Raw genomic sequence first — 13,363 nt, 5'->3', positions numbered from 1 at the left:
AAAATATCTAAAATACAGTCTTAAGATTTTTGAACGTAATTCTATATAAAATACCATGAAGTCTCTAAAATACAGTGTCTTAAGATTTTTTAATGTATCAAGTGATGATTTACTTTTGCGTAATTCTAATGGCAGTTCATTCCACAGTTTTGGACCAATAGTACAGAAACTTCTATCATTAAATGTTTTGCACTTGTTATATGGAACAACATAACGACATTCAGAATTTCCTGAAACCTCGTCTACGAGGAACATACTCTGTAAGCAATCCTATTAAATACATAGGTAGGTGTTGTACCAATGTGACAGCTATACATGAAAGAAAATATCTTAAACTCAATACTTGATTTCACCGGCAACCAATGTAAGTCATACAATGCTTGTTTGGAACCTGCTATGGACAATTTTGCACACATGTTTTGAATACGTTGCATCTTACGCACCTCACCATTGGCTACATCATACAGTATGACATTGCAATAATCCAGATGTGAAATAACTAGAGACAAATTTAAAATTCCAGTGGCAGATTTTGTTAAATATTTTCGGATGTTCTTAATTCACAGGTAATTCAACATGGCTATACAACATTTGCGATTTACATGATCTTAAAAGTTCAAGGTTTCGTCAAGAAATGCACCAAGATATCTGATTGTGCTTTCTCGTCTAATATTATCACCAGCAATGTTGATCGAATTTGTAAAACATTTGTTCAATTGAGGTCTGCTACCAAACATAATAAATTCAGTTTTTGGAGTGTTTATTTTTAGTTTGTTTCTATTCATCCAGTCATTGATTATAACTGCACATCATCTGAGCCATTAGATTTTATAAGCCTTTAAACTATAAAAAGAAATAGAGCTTCCATTCCTTTCTAATTTATTATGAGTTGAGTTAATACCCAAAATATGAGATGAGATGCAGATGAAAGCTAACCAGAGTTACATAGATGTATGAATACTACAAACTGCCTCTTTCTCCCACGGAGGTCCTTGTACTGCGTCCTCCTCAGATTAGCAATTCGATATTGTTCATAATATCATGTTACTGCCAAACTAACTTAGACTAGTCTGATTTATAGACCGATTTATCAATGTCCAAATCTAAAATCTCTTGTCGGCCGAAAAGCTACATTTTAAATATCTTTCAAAAGAATAATTGACCACTTGTTGCCAGTCGTTTTCTATATCATTAATTTTACCGAAAACGTCGTTCACCCAATGTTACTTTTTATAAAAGGTTAATTAGTTAGATTTTATCTTAGAGGATTACAAAAAACCATATTTTCCTTTTCCCATAAAAAATGTTAACTAGCCATAATATGTTCATGTTAATGTCCCGTGGTTTCAGTCTTATATCATATAACCCGCAATTTGCTATGTTTTTGTTTTTTGCAAAAAGTACTAAAATGACATTTCTTGAAAATTATCGTAATTTTAGAATAATATGTTGTTAACAATTAACAAAAATGTCAAAAATATCGGTTCCTTTGCTGATGTAAAAAGCTATAAAATTATTAAGGTTTAACATCAGACCAATTTAAATGCTGTTTTATCAATGTTAAATAACCAAAAATTATTATCGTAACTGTAATAAATTTCAGTATTAGTGTGTAGTAGTTTTCTTCGCAGGAAATGAAACAATAAAATGAAACTATCCAATCCAACAGACAAAACAGTCAAGTTTAATGACGAGTTTGCGTGTTGTTTATTATGTTAAACATAAAGGTAACAGAGTGTAACGACATGAGTAATGTTAAATGTAGCAACATGCATTTTATTAATATCATAATTTAGTTAAATGATATGCTATTTTGAACTTTCATCGTTGCAGACCTCATTAAGAGTACAATTTAACATCCTGAATTTGGTACACGTAACGTAACTGCATATCAGAGGTATATCAAGAGGGTTCTACATGTATGAAACATACATTTTGTAATAACATGTGAACAAATATACATATATATATACACATAGGTGGATACAGATCAACGTGGATGTGGGGATGGTGATCACACATTTTAAATCAACAGAAATGAATATCTATGTTAATTCAATTTAGAAGTCCTTTAGTAATACATAATTTTCTTAAGATATTAATGGGTCAGTGCACTTACTTTTCAGCTACTATTTATAATTTTTGTTACAGGTAGGCAAAAAGAGAACTTTCCTTGAAACAGATCAGATCAAAATAAATTTCAATTTGTTATTCCTCATCGTCATTAATCAACTAAAAAAACTTTTTGTTTCTTAAGACTATGTACAATATTTTAAATGAGATATGATCTTGGACTGAATAAGTAAATGAATAGTGAATGAAGTACTAGTGTTACATCATAACACTAGGCTACTACTAGAGGACAGCATAATATCTATAGCAAAAAGTAAATACAACAACAAAAAAAAGAAATCAACAACAATAACAGCTGTGTTTCGTATTTCAAAATGTTAGTAACATACATTGTCAATTTACCGTATTTGCATAATATTGAGTAGCCCGCCTTTCTGATTGATTGACACATCACGTGACCAATTTCGCGGTTTCAGTTGACTGGCTACTCTGACCTAGAGTAACCCGTCAATGAATTTACAAACAAAATACGCGTGGCTCTGTTGGAATGAGGTTAATCCGGTTAATTGCAAGGTTAGTTAATACTTTTGCATAATAATATCTAATAATGAATGAGAGAATTTAATACTTCGAGAACAATAATTGTTAATTCACATTATATTTAGTCTATTTAACTGGGACTTCGCCGAATTATTGTAAATCATAATTATTATGTTTGATATGTCAAAATGGTGACGTATTTGTGTAAAGTATCTTGTACTTGCTAGAGTGGTCATTTACATTATATTTTATGTACAGTATTTTATACGTTTATGTAAAATGATTCATCTAAATGGATGTGACTCAAATGAAATACAATGTATTAATAATATTACATCCGCCACTTGTGTTTTTCATGGCCATATTTAACCAATTAAACATCATTATTTTACATATAAAGTAGAAGCTTACATGACAATAACAGTATAACGATTCTGTAAAAATATCAAGTCATAAATAAAATTTAGGTTCTTGAGAACCGGCGAATAATTTTTTTCACAAAAATACTCAATCTGGTCAGGAGCTGCGTGTCGGTAGTTGACAGTAGTTCTCTAAATTTAATAATATTTGGCCTACGGTAATATTTCAGTGGTATATATTTTTTTCTTTCTTCATTAAAGGACGGACATATCAGGAGATAATGCAGCTCATCACCCAGGTCATTCGAGGGGCAGAGCGGGCACCTTCTTTCGTTGTGTGGCACATGACTTTGCGACCATCTTCCAACCTCAATAGGGAACCTATGATTGCCAGTTCGGAAATGGAATAATGATAAGCGCTGGGTAGGTATTAGGATCTTGAGGTAGCTTTCCAGCATAATATTGTCCTTGAAGAGGCTATACATTTGACCTTTAGGGAGGAGTCTAGATTTGACCTCCAGTTTTGTATGAACTGGTCAATGAGCGTCTGCCTTACAAGTTTATGAACGTTTACATTAAAATATGGCTGGTTTACCCATACATACGAATAACCGGTGGAATCCAGTATTGCTTTAATATGTTTTAACCATTTAAAATTTTGAGTTGACTGATACATGTTTTGATAGCAGAGAAAGGATATTTTTGATGCGTTTGGCGTAAGGGTTAGTTTACTCCAAAATTTGACCATACGTGACTTTATAATGATTTCTAAGGGGTAGCGACCAAGTTCGGCGTATAGCATATAACGTGGGGTACTTTTCCTAGATTTTGTTATTATCCTTAAAAAGTCACAGTGTACCTGTTCTATGATATCAAGATTTTCATAACCAAATACCTCGGAACCATATGTTAAGATGGGTAAGACAGTATTATCAAACAGCTTTAGCTGTAGGTCAATTGGGAGAGCTAGATTACTAATTTTTACCAGGAGCTGGTGCATTGCTTTTCTGGCTTGAGTAACTAAATGCTTTCTACATGAAAGGAAGCTACCTGAAGAAGAGAAATACACTCCAAGGTACTTGTAGGTTTTAACTGTTTCAATTAGTTGGCCGTGTATACTAAACGAATATTTATCTGGTCGATTTGTACCAAAAACTATAACCTTTGTTTTGGAGTAATTAATTTTCAACTTCCAAGTTTCACAGTAGGTATAAAAATCATCAAGGCAATTCTGAAAATTGACTTCACTATCTGAAAAAATAACCGTATCATCAGCATATAGTAACACTAACAATTTTAAATAGATTAAGGTATCTTGATTACTTATATTTAACTGAATACCATTATTGTTTGTCAAGAGGAACTGTTCTAAGTCATTTAAGTACATGGAAAATAAAATCGGTGACAAGTTTTCTCCTTGTCTAACACCACACCCACTAGAAAAAAATGCAGAAGTTTCTCCATTGAGAGAAACACATGACTTTATGTCAGCATACATATTTTTAATAACAGTCAAAATTCTACCTTGTATTCCTAAATTAAAAATTTTGCTCCAGAGACCTGCCCGCCATATTGAGTCAAATGCTGCAGAAAAATCTATAAATGAGCAAAACACTTTCTTTTTTTCATTTCTTAATTTCTCAATCAAAAAATTTAAACTAAAAATATGATCAGTAGTGGAATAATTTGCCCTAAAACCGGCCTGATTCTCCTTAAGAAGGTTATTTTCACATAAAAATACATTTATCCGATCATTCAATATAGATGTAAATATTTTACCCAGACAACTTAATATGGTTATTGGTCTGTAATTAGCCGGATCTGTAAGGGAACCTTTGTTTTGTAAATTGGTTTAATTGTACCTATTAACCAGGCTTCCGGTATCGCCCCGTACTCGAGAATATAGTTAAAAAGTGACATATATAGCGGTGACATAACCTGTTTAGTACACTTAAGGTATTCATTTATAATATCATCCTGTTCTGAGGGCGCTTTTCCACTGTTCGAGTTGGAAATTGCCTTTTCAATTTCTTGCAGGGCGATTGGCCTATTTAGAGTATCGGTTGTATGTACATGGGGAACAGAATCATTATATTCTGGGTCAATGTTCTCATGGGATTCAGCATTAATATTTTTAAAGTATTCAAAAAAATCGGATAAAGTGGGGGTGACCTTGTTCTTTTTACTACCTAGGCTGTTTAGATAACGCCAATAATCTTTTGGCCTTTGCGAACTCATGGACCGTAACTTCCTCTCAGTATTGAATTTATGCTTATTTAACCAGGTGTTAATTGTTTGTTTATAGAAGCGACTTGCTCTATTTAACGCTAATCTATTTTGGTCAGTTTTGTGTAATTGATAATTTTTACGAGCGACATTATATAAGTTTCTTGCTTTTTTACATTGAGGCCCGAACCAGGGTCTAGAGTTAGTTTGACGTATGTTATTAAAGTTTTTGATAGGTCTAGAGAAGGTAGTTTCGGCACAAGTAGAAAAGAGAAGGGCAATTTTGCTCGTTATGTCGTTAATATACAGGCTGTTGACTTGATCGGGTGGGTTATGAAGACAAGCTCTAATTTCATTAATCATTTGTGGGTCTAGGTTAGCTACGAATTCAGATTTTCTGTTATCTTTCCACCTAGGGGTACCTTTAGGTGCATTATTACCTGAAAGAATTTGTTCACTATCAGTATATGCAAAATTAATGGAAGCTGACAGCAGGCAGTGGCCATCTGAAAAAAGCGGATCCAACTCAATTACTTCAAAATTTTCAATTCGTCTTAAACAATTTACAGACGCCAGAGAATAGTCTATAACAGATAGGTTTCGAAATGTCAGTTTTCCTAAAAGCTTATCATCACCAAGTCTGCCATTAACAATAAATAAATTATTAAACTTACATAGCTCTAACAATTTTCGCCCATGGTTATTGACTTTAGTACATTGTGATTTTCTGACAACTGGTATGTTTAGGTGGGGTAACATATTAACAGAGTTAAGTGAACGTAAAGTATCATCATCCAGATTGAACTCTTTTGACAAAAAGTCATCAAATTCAGCGTAATCAGGTAAACTTGAGGTGTGCCCATTTGCATCACCTGTAATATACACATTTTCAAATTGGTTACATTTAACAGCTACATCATTTACAAATTGAAAATATTCATCTTCGTTGTAAAAACGAGACTGTTCAGGTGGGATGTACATCCCTCCGATAACAATAATTCTCTGATGACAGTCAACAATTTTTAGCCAATATATGTATTCACAATTTGATTCCAGTATAGAGGTGCTGTCAATTAGCGATTTATGGACAAAAAACCCAATGCCTCCTGACTTCCGCTTGAATTTATCACTTCTCGGTTTAGAGAAAAACGTATAGTCCGGTACATTAAGAACGTCGTATTTATCAACTTTGCTTTCAACCACACAAAATATAGAATACTGTTGAATTAGTGAAGTAAACTCTGGGATATTTAGTCGCGACTTAAGGCCACACACGTTTAAAGCTCCTACTGTTATTTGTTTATTATTACCATCATTTTTATGTAAATTTTTCATAATCGGTATAGATGGTGTTTCATTAACGTTTCTGTCCAAGCTACTTGTAGATAATTCAGATTCCGAACACACAGGTTGAGGAGAATGATCTTTACTGTTAGCATATGTAGGTTGTACGTTTATGACGTCATTTTTAATAGTTTTATTTATATTTTCAGGAACATGAATACAGCGAGTTGTTTTAGATGTACTAGGCAACAGGAAACATTTATCACACAGGAACACTATCCCCGGCTGCTCCTAGCACGAGGATACGTCTGGGGAGATTGGACAGCCAGTTGAGTGCGGGGTACCAGAATTACCTGCGGAGCCAGTGGTCTCAGGCCCCGTAGCGCTAGACATTTCCGGTTTCTGTGGCTCTGGGAGATGCTCCTGCAACGGGGCATGAACTGCCGTTAGATAACCGGGTGCGGAACTTGAAATGTCGGGATTCTTGATTTCCTCAGTTGCTTTTGGGGAGTTATGGTTGACAACGCGGGCCGAGGTTGGAAGTCATTGTTCTCCTCTTCGTCGGATTGCTCGTCGATGATGATATCTTGTTCTTTTGGCAGATTCTTCATAACATGCCTCAATGTAGCATCAACGGTAAAGTCGTACCTCTCCTGGATACGCGCATGAACATTAGAGTTACGTGAGCCACGTAGGATTTCGTACCAGTTCGGGAACATGTCACGGACAACGTCACCGTTGACTTCCAAAGCGGCGGGAAATTTTATTCTAACATTTCTTGGACCATATTTGTCACGTGCTAACTTGTATTGGGGCCACAATTCCTTGCGAGCCTCACTGATTTCACGGGATAGTCTCTGGAAATGCCATAGCTAGTGTTTTTTAGAAGTTTCGCATTTTCCATAATAATGTCAGTGCCACCGGCGTCACGGAAGGATACCAGAATCGATCTGTGACGGATTTTACCTCTGGCGCGCACCACATTACGTTTGCCAATGCGATACGCCTTTGTTATAAAGATATTTGCAGGATCCAAATTCAGTTGGTCTTTCAGAAAGTTTGTAATTATTGTATGACAATTATCAGCGTTAACAATCTCTGCATGACCACTAAATATCAAATTATTGTGGAGTAGTTTTGCTTCAGTGTCAATACTTTTGTATTCCAAAAGCCGAAGACGGGCCTCCGTAACATCACACCTAGCCGCTTGGAGATATGACGATTTATTAATGGCATCAAGTTTATAATTCATTGGACCAATATTCATCATCATGTCAAACATAATGTTCATTTTGTCATTCATGTTCATAGCAACAAAGTCTTGCTTAGACGGTACACCTGTTTGGTAAAGAGTACTACCTGTTGATGTTGTACTGCTCGATCTGCGAGATCTTTTTTTGGGGTTATCCATTGTTTCCTCCATAAGAGGTACAAATTTCCCTGTATATTTTGCCATGTTTATCCGTATTTCACTATAAACTATATTTCACTATCTAATAAAGTCTTCATACGATCATAGGAAAGTCTTTTTAGTCACTAATTTACACAAAGGTTCACAAATTAGCGGGAGCGATAAAATCCACGTCCGCCATTGATCATATCCGGAATAATAAACGTTAATTCTAACACGAAATATGGTTGGCTGTTAAATTTCACTGCATACGATTGTGATATAAGAAATTCTACTTCTGTTCCATTACATACGAATTATTTCAGGGCTAAACGGTTGAAAACAACATTTCAAAAGCATAATTATGATAAAAAGTCGTATTTTAATTTGTCTTGATCCGTATAGACGGATGGGGCGATTTTTTTTTCAAATACACGTTAAGCTGAGTATAACAAATTCCAGTTGCAAACCAATAAAGGATTTTATTTCAACGTAAGATCGGAAGTACAGAATCTGGCAAAACTGTTGCATAACTTTCGTATCATGCCACCTGATTGAAACGTAATAATAAATTTCTGCAATAAAAAATGGTTAGTGAAAATAAAAAGTAGAATCAAAATTGTCATTTTGTAACGCTCAGGTACCCCACTAGGATAATGGCTTCAAGTGTACTGGTTGTCTAACCTTAGATTTATTCTGTAGCATGCTGACACAATATTGAAATAGATCAGTTAGGCTTGTTCTAAATGTTATAGTGATCTACATGAAAATACTTCTTCCTGCATATACAGTGATATCAAAATAAAATTTGATTCTCACCCTTATATGTCCCTACTTGAATTTCCAAGACGCAAATGATAAAATTAACCATACATGCATGAATGGCGATAAGAAAATGGCCTCTTACATTTCATGATTTTATTAGCTTATTTTCCCAAATAATGATTTATTTGAAACCTTTGCTAATGAATTACAATCTTAGGCAGTTTCAATCATAAAGCTTTATTTTTTGTTGTTTGTTTACATTGCTAAACTAATCAACTAAACACGAGTGTTGGAAATTTATATCTGTTTTGACATGGATGTCTGCACCTAGGTTTTTTTCTTTTTGATTTATTTCGACATTTCCGATGTTTATATATTTATAACATAAAAAAGGTTTAAAACACTGGAGGTAGTGAAAATGGTAAAAATAATAACAACGTTATAGAAAACCCCTAAATTATTTGAAACAATAAAATACCGATACATATAGCTCTGACCACTAAAGATAAGCAATCTACAAAATTGTATGAAGACGATTTATGTAGTTATTATGGGACAAAAATGTTTTTTTTTTTGAATGAGATAGAATGTAAGAAGTAGCTTTTATCAAGTTTTGATGTTCCAAAAAAAAAAAAAAAATATGTTTGGCAATTTCAACTCTAGAGGTTTTGAAATAATATATCGATGACATGTCAGTTTTGTTTATATAGTTCAAATGATAGTGATGTGCTTGATCAATGGAATTTAGAAAATGCAAATAATTAACACAAACCAGATGACTTATATTTACTGGTCATTTTTAAGTTGGTTATAATACAAATGCATACCATTTCAGAAACGTTCATGTAAAAATTACAAAGAAAATAATGAAACTAGAAATCGTATTTTATACGTTAAAACGAGAAACCAAACAGCAAGAACACGCACATTATTCAGCTTTTAACTTATTCTGGCATTTGAATAGAAATATCAAACTCGGCCAATTACGAGGAAATGAATATGCCAATGGTGCATACATAACCTACAAGTAGCTGACTTTACAACGTAGCAATTCTGGTGTTCATCTTGTTGTCAAAATATACCCTTGAAAGTTTAGATATGAGAAAACGGGATGATAATATTGTATAGCTTATATTATTTCATTTGCATGTTTAAACTAACGCAATGAAATACTTATGCGTGAAACTGTTGAAAAAACTTTTATTTGATTAAACAGGAACACAGTGGTTATTGAACTGACACCATGTGAAACTGTACCGTATAAATTCTTACATCCGTGTGCAGTAATTTTATCTTTTAGATAAGATTAAATACAAAAATTAACTATATATTACCTTAACTGTAGGTAAATTATATTCTATTTAATTGCTTAACTTTGACACAGGAACGTAAACAGTCTACGTGTATCACCATATGATACCATATTTAATTGTCACATTACATAGTCATACACGCTTTGTAGCATTCAAAACCGCGGCCAAAAATGCTGACTTGTTAATTTGTTGATATAATTGAAACTTACGGAGAACATGCATGAAAAACAGACTTTGTCGAAGATTCAATAAAAAGTTTCTTAATAAAAGTTTTACATCCGACCCATCCGATTTAATTTTAGATATTTTAATTTGATTGATTTATTTATTTTTATTTGGGTTTTACGGCGCACCAACAACACAGTATAGGTTATATGGCGCCAAACAGGACTACAAATTTTGGTTTCACATCTCATTTACATCGAAATAAAAACATGAGGGATGGAATCAAAATTTGTATACCTGCTGGAATCACAGAGTTACAGCAAAACCAAGAGTTAAGACCCTATTAGTCGCCTCTTACGATCATGCAAGGGTAAGGCAGTGGTTCCAATTCTTTTCATACACAGATCATCCCAGAACCACATGGGACAAAAATTTTAATTTTAAAATTGTCAAATTTTGTTAAAAATAAATAAAAAGATATTTGATATACCCTGGTTTTAGAGTCTGCAAGTCAACTGCAAACGAAATGAAATACATTCAATTAAACTTTATATAAGAGAAACGTTTTAAAGTAAGGAGCCTGTGAGTATCACAATTTTATGTGAAACGCCTTAGATCTAGAAATATAATAATAAATTAGTTAAGAGGTTTATTAGCAAGTCCTTTAAGAAGCGTTCAAAGTAACTGAAAACAAACCTTTGCATATTATCTACGTTTTTACAAAAGGGAGACAAACAAAATTAGTTTCATTGAAAAGGTAGACAACTCTTCTTTTTAACAGAAATGGTCGAGCGTTGAGCAACAAGAGGTACAGTAAACTACTCGAATGCATCTTGATAGAAAGACAATATCAAACCAACTGCAAAATCGATTTATAACAATTCGCCAAAGTCGTATTGGTAATGAAAAAATTCTTTTGTACTCATGCAATGGATGGCATAGTTTTACGCTAACTAAGGTATGTAAAAGTTTAAATGCTCGTCGAAATATTTTATTTATTTTTGGCATTCTGCTTCAGCGATAAAAGCTGAAGAAGGGGATGTCAGATACCAGAAACTGCTAGCTGGTCTCTTAGGTTGTTTTCTTTCTACTTTCCCCTCAACGTCGGAGTATGACTGAGTGGATAACTCGGGTACGATAGTTGTCCAGGCTGAATTAAGAATGAGTATTTAAGGACTGATGCCCTACAGGTCAAGAACATACGTGTATATGTGTAACTACTGCCAATTTTCTATGATTATTATAATTTATGGATAACTACAATAAAGGTAAAGGATTCTCAATGTAGCACTGAAATTGAATTGCATATTCATTTCATTATCTATCAAAACGTAAGCATTGTTACAATTCTATTTTAAATTTGTAAACTCTAACAGTGGTGTTGACTATTGAATTTGAATAAATATTTACTTTAACCTATATTAAATGTTTGATTTCAGTCGTTACCATGAATCAAATATATTAAACACCTCGTTCAGTTATTCAAGGGATGTTTTAATTCATTTAGATGTATTTACTTAACAATCTTTTATTGCATGTGTTAACATTTTTTTATTTATTTTTTTATCAAACCACGCCACATTAGACATTTTAAATTAAATAGATTGGGTAATAAAGTTTTATTTTCAACGTGCTTATTATACAGATAAGGGTGTTTAATTTGTTTTTGTTTTTTTTAATTTCAAAAATGGTATGAAACTAGAAATGCTTGATTTTTTCGACAACACTTTAAGAGAGTGTTTGCAGAGTAGATAGTTTTGGTATTTTGAAATTTATAATTCTGTTTCAGTCTGTGATTAATGGTTTACAAATTGTATTTTCCCGTTATGTTAAAATGTTCAGCTTTGTAGAGGACACGGGCATAATGATAAAGGAAATAATAAAATTATGCTGACAATCTTAAACACTGCAATTTTCAGTGACAGGAAGCAGGTGGTATTAATTACAGTAAAATAAAAGCTGAATGAAAAATTGAAGGCTAACATTTACTAAGGGTAATGATACAGTGCTTAGCCTTTATTATCGCATAGTGCGGCAATTTTCCTTTGATCTTTGCAGCATGTTATACATAGTAACACACATTATTACTACAAAACTGTGCTGATATCTTACAAAACTGTTGCAATATATATCAACACTGAAATCTCTATGGAGTTTCATAAGAAAAAAAGTGTTCCGATATATATCAGCACAGTAAAACTGTTCCGATATATATCGGAACACTTTTTCTCTATTGAGGTCCTATCAAGGGAGTATAATTTTTTCCTTTCAAAGAAAAGATGATTTTAGCTCCAATTTACAGTTCACAGAGAAAGAATTGTCACAAACACCTACATTTATAAAGTAAAAGAATAAATAAACTAGAATATTTCAAAAACTTGATAGTTATTGCCAAATTCAGAAATACATGAAATATATTAAATTCTGAGATTTCTCAAATGTTTCTTTTTCTTTGATTTTTTTTTACAAACAAAACAACAAGTTTTACAATATGTCTGGCCAGTGAAATGCAAAGATTTAAAACCAGTGCAGAAATTTGTTGGGTACTTTTATCTGGGGAACACATTTTCTAAAACAGAAGTTTTAGTGTTTCAGTCAGCGAGGCGCAGAAAGGGAATCAAAATAGTAAAAATAATAATAAACAAATTTAAATGAAATTAATATATAAATTTTAATGATAAACTATGCGATAAAACAGTTATAATATGTAATGCTCGTGTGTTACCAGGATATATCAGAGCTAGGGGTACATCTCGTTATTTTTCTCTTCACATATCTGTCTCGGCCTACCGGCCTCGACGATATGTGCAGAGAAAAATACCCTCGATGTACCCCTAGCTCTGATATATCCTGGTAACACACTCTCACACATACTATAACTATTACATAATGTAAAAGTAAGATGATTTTACTTATTCCTTTACGAAGCAGGAGATCAACATAAAGTGACACTTGAATGCTGGGACAACAGTTAAGATAAGCTATTAAATCGGATACGGATATTTTGAACACTATTTTGAAAATTCTAAAATGAATCATATCACATACTGAACCTTTAGTTGCAAAATATGGAGAGAAAATAAACGAATGTACAATCATCTATCAGTTCTTATATACGTAAATGGATTGTCTAGATCACGGTCCAAATCAAATTTCAATCACTCTAGTACATTTCAGGCTAGACATAAAATGGTGACAAATGAATGAATTATAATCAAAGAAAACAATTCATATTTAAATCCACTTAA

The 13,363-nt window shown here is 33.0% G+C and overlaps 1 protein-coding gene and 1 long non-coding RNA gene across 6 annotated transcripts in view; one reads left to right on the top strand and one right to left on the bottom strand.

The window, feature by feature from the left end:
* Nucleotides 1–13,363, bottom strand: part of LOC123546515 (interstitial collagenase-like) — a 119,029-nt gene that overhangs the window by 43,440 nt on the left and 62,226 nt on the right. The window lies entirely within an intron of this gene.
* LOC128559409 (uncharacterized) lies at nt 2,531–7,006 on the top strand. The gene is made up of 3 exons (XR_008372330.1): nt 2,531–2,646; nt 3,234–3,395; nt 6,692–7,006. It is a non-coding gene; the product is annotated as an uncharacterized LOC128559409 (long non-coding RNA).

Source organism: Mercenaria mercenaria, chromosome 9 (genome assembly GCF_021730395.1).
Source record: "Mercenaria mercenaria strain notata chromosome 9, MADL_Memer_1, whole genome shotgun sequence".
In the NCBI taxonomy this organism is placed as follows: Eukaryota; Metazoa; Mollusca; class Bivalvia; order Venerida; family Veneridae; genus Mercenaria; species Mercenaria mercenaria.
Note: the sequence above shows the minus strand (reverse complement) of the source record. Positions and strands in the feature narration are given on the sequence as shown.